Source organism: Perna viridis, chromosome 1 (genome assembly GCF_037379345.1).
Source record: "Perna viridis isolate PV_CMFRI_1.1 ecotype Kerala chromosome 1, ASM3737934v1, whole genome shotgun sequence".
Taxonomy (NCBI): Eukaryota; Metazoa; Mollusca; class Bivalvia; order Mytilida; family Mytilidae; genus Perna; species Perna viridis.
In genome coordinates, this window is record NC_142445.1 from 57,158,193 (window position 1) to 57,162,624 (window position 4,432).

Here is a 4,432-nt window from a genome sequence, read left to right on the forward strand (position 1 = left end):
TATAATGTATTTATGAATTTAAAAATAAAGTCTGGTACCAACTACACTGACGTATTGTTATTTCAATTGCCTAGGATTAACAGCTGCCTAGAATTAACAGGTACCAGTCCATATTGTGACGGCGTGAGCTTTCCCCTACACTCTCACGTGAACAAAATAAAACACTCTAACAACCAGCAAAAAACTGCCGTCATAATATATGGCTTATCTCGAGGGATATCTCCAAGGAGAATTGAGAAAAATCGCTACACCTTAGTATTTTAATCTAAATTATTACGATATTAGAAGTTCTTTATAAAACTGTATAATATTAATCACACATTATGTACTCAAAACTCAATATTCATTTTGGTAAATCATGCGTATATAATCTATTGATTATACATGTTTAATTCATTCTATTTTTACCGATGACAATGGTGTTGCCTTATTTCCTGGAAATAGCAGCTCAAGTGGTAAGTTAAAAAACGATTTAAAAGTTGTGCGCAATTATTGATAACTTACAAGAAATTGCACCCTTCATATGGGTAAACACATTGAACCCTTTATATTACCGTTCTGCTTTTGTTTGCTTTCATTTCTACTTTATTTTCAAAATGAATTTGAAAAAAAAACGATGATAAAGGAAAGAAGGAAGCTTAAACTAATTCAATTTAAATATATATATCCTTAGGAATTCTTAAACTTCTAAATTTGGAATAGACAGTGTCTTATAAAAGACGAGAATTGAAAGAGTCGGAAAATGGAAAACCTTGAGAAGCGTTGGAATGACCTAAATATTCGACTGGGGGTATCCGATGAGCATACCTCGACTTGGTGGAAAGAAATCCAGTCACGTTACATGGAGAGTGCAAGACAGTACCATAGTATAAACCACCTCATAGAAATGTTCCAGCACTTCGATCAACATGAACACAAACTGAATAAACCAGATCTTGTCATGATAGCAATATATTTTCACGAGTAAGTTTTTTTTGCTATTACATTTCTATATACTTTGACCTCTGGAAAAATTTTCTGAAGAAATCATTTTAAAATCATTATTGTAACTATTAGAAGTAAAATTGGCGTGTAATTCGGTACTTGACAGTGGAAAAAAAGTGCAATCACTCAATATCATAATAAGGTTTTTGCGTCAAACTACATGTGTACGTTGCAGAATTTCCTTTAAAAAAATGGTACAAAAGATAGTGCTGCATTTATATGTACAAGAAAACACAAACAGAACAACAATCGTGATAAAACGGAACACTTATTGTCTTAACCAAATTAGTTATTTTCTATATCAATGCCGAAAATACAGAAACCATCGGCACAATATGCATACATGTATAAGTATGTATATACGAGCAAACGAATATCTAGTTATCCAAAGACCTTTCAAGTACATGTACTATAAATAGAAAATTCATACCAAAATCTGACTTGGAAACACATATGAAACTACAGACAGCAGATTTCACAGATTAAATCTTTAGTGGAAAGACGCTCTCGTTTATATTGAAAGCATATTATTCTTTTCCAAGAATCAACAAGAAGTGGATACAGTGAAGGAGTGGATAATGGACACCGTGGAACATATACGGCGGAGGACGGATCTGATGACAAACACTACTTCCTAGATATAGACATGGCTGTTTTTGGAAGACCTGAAGCTGGCAAGTCTGCAGATTTTCCTCATTTAATGAGCTTAGTCGCATATAATTTGTACTACAATAATTCGTACTTGTACTTCTTCCAAAACCTCTTTAAAACCATTTAGTGTGCACAAGTCACTACATTTCTATTACAGTTCGTGTGGTGTAACATTGATATAAAGGGAACCAAGATTCAAACGAACTATAAATAGACTAGTTCTACGCTAGAGGTAATAAACACTACCTTGCGATTCAATGGATATAGTATAATGGCAAAGAAATAAATAAGAAATTGATCAATAATTGTAATTCTAACTCTCACATCATTTTACAAATACTTCTGTTTAAGGGTATATGGAGTATGTTGTACAAGTAAAACAGGAGTATTCACACATACCAGGACCTGAATATAAACAAAGAAGATCTCAGGTAAGTGAGTATACCAGGACCTGAATATAAACTAAGAAGGTCTCCGGTGAGTGAGTATACCAGAACCTGAATATAAACTAAGGTCTCACGTGAGTGAGTACACCAGGACCTGAATATAAACTTAGGTCTCAGGTGAGTGAGTATACCTGGACCTGAATATAAACAACGAAGGTCTCGGGTGAGTGAGTAAACGTAAGTAACATGGGGAGCTGGCATTTATAATATTTATTATTTAGATAGTAAGATTTACCTATATTTTGCAATGGAATAAATCAGGTATTTCACTGAGGGAATAACACTTTGGATATTTTGACACATGCTCAGTTTTTGCCCACCTAAGTGTTAATGATTATTCAGTATAGTGTTCTAATGAGAAAAAAAAACAACTTTTCTACAGCACTTCTGTAGAATCCTTAACTTCTTTATGTGTACAAGGAAATATATATCCTCGACGTATAACCAAAAGCAAACCTGCATGATCTATTTTTCATGTATGTAAAAGGGTTGGACAATGAAATTATACTCAACAGATAATTTTATCATTCTATAGGGAGTAATACATGCAAGTCTTGATAAATAATAAACTAGAATTGAAAAGGTACAAAAAAAAATTATCAATTATTGATATATTACACATTACTTATTAGTTATTACTCATTCAGGAATTAGAAGACCTTGGTCAGAGGGAGAGGCTGTACTCAACAAAAGATTTCCATGACAAGTTTAATGTTATTGCCAGAGAGAATATGAAGAGAGAAATTGAACATTTAAAAAGCAGTGCATGAATGAGCAACATTTATGAAGAAAGAATAGTGCTAAACAAAGTGTTGTTTGTCTGAGGCTTCACCTGTGGATATAATGAGGGAAAAGGAACCAATAATGATCAACATAATAACCAAGTTTTATTTTTAATATTATTATCAATAAAGTCTATAGTTTCTTTTCAAGTAAAAGTTGTAATTTTTCACAATGTCTTTACAAACTATCTAAATTGTTAATTGAACTATGAAAAACGACTTTGATTCTGATTTTTTTAATAGCCTGATCAACAAACTTTCTTAATAAATATATAAAAAGGCATATTTTTAAGAGCAAAATCCTTAATAAAACACAAATTCATCTTCTATCCAAAACTCCATGAAAACACATTACTTTTTGCTTAGATATTAGGGAGGGTGGACGGGGGATTACAGGGGGTTTAGGGGGGCAGGAATCTGTGATTGAAGGGGTAAGGATGGTGGTGGAGGGGATGGGGGAACAGTGGTTAAACGAGGAGTGAAAAATATGGGAAGTGGTGGTCAGGAGGGTGTTAGGCAGTGCTCTAGGGGAAGGGAAGTGGGGATAAAGTACATCCCTGTCCACCCCCATACTAAATACCAAATAATTGTATTGTCTAAGATTGCCCCAAATTAGACTGCAATTTTAAATGGAGAGGTTCAACTGTACTGCATTTTGAATATAATGTCATATTTGGTTGAATTCAAGAAGTTTTTGAAGTAATTAAGTATTGTTTCAGGTCTTCATATTTAAAAGATGGTTAACTTGTCAACATTTGTTCAGTTTTTTTGTTTTAAAATACTTAAGCTCTTTACCAAACTCACTGTTGTTATCTGGGGGGGGGGGGGGGAACAAAGCGGGGTAAGAATTTTGAGTGGCAGAATTTGTGAAATATCAAGAAAATTTTCAATACTATATACTGTGAAATTTTCACAGCAGTTATATTTTTCCCCATTTTTCTGGTAAAACCCAAAACAAAAAAATTAAACTGTCATGAATGTTTTCTTTGAAGAACATCAGTCCTCACAACTAACTTCCCAGTTCACAGGCCCGATATACATTTTTTCAGAAATTTTTGTATAGTGACAGTTGGCCTGTAGTAGTTAATTTTACAAACCCATCTCCATTTTGACAAGCCTTGGGCCTCGGACAACTGCTTAATAGTGAAGATAGGAATATTATAGTACAATTTGAGGAACAATCACAAATTAAAAACTGTGAGAAAACTGGTTGATCGCAGAAACCACAAAAAAGAGAGAGTGCAAAAAATCTCCCGGTTCACAGTGTGTACACCATAAAATATATTTATATATTAGCAATGCTCATACCTAGTGAAACTTCATATCCTGGATAAGACACTAATTAGCTAGTGGAGAGATACATAGTTATGAGGCAGCAGTTACTCAGCTTGTCCAAGATACTATTTCAAAAGAAAGGGAATGTTGAAGTTCACATGACTTTTTGATCCTGAGTTTTACCGCCTAAATTAACACAGTCACCAGCATAGGAACTTTCTTAAAGCAAGCACTTGTGGTAAAATATTCTTCACATAATTCTTCATTATTAAAAAAAAAACAAACAAACAAAAC

General features: G+C 33.4%; 1 long non-coding RNA gene across 1 annotated transcript; it reads left to right on the forward strand.

The window, feature by feature from the left end:
- The first annotated feature begins 823 nt into the window (after nt 1–823).
- On the forward strand, nt 824–2,985 carry LOC148629523 (uncharacterized). The gene is made up of 4 exons (XR_015916639.1): nt 824–963; nt 1,527–1,658; nt 1,987–2,066; nt 2,729–2,985. It is a non-coding gene; the product is annotated as an uncharacterized LOC148629523 (long non-coding RNA).
- The last annotated feature ends 1,447 nt before the right edge of the window (nt 2,986–4,432 follow it).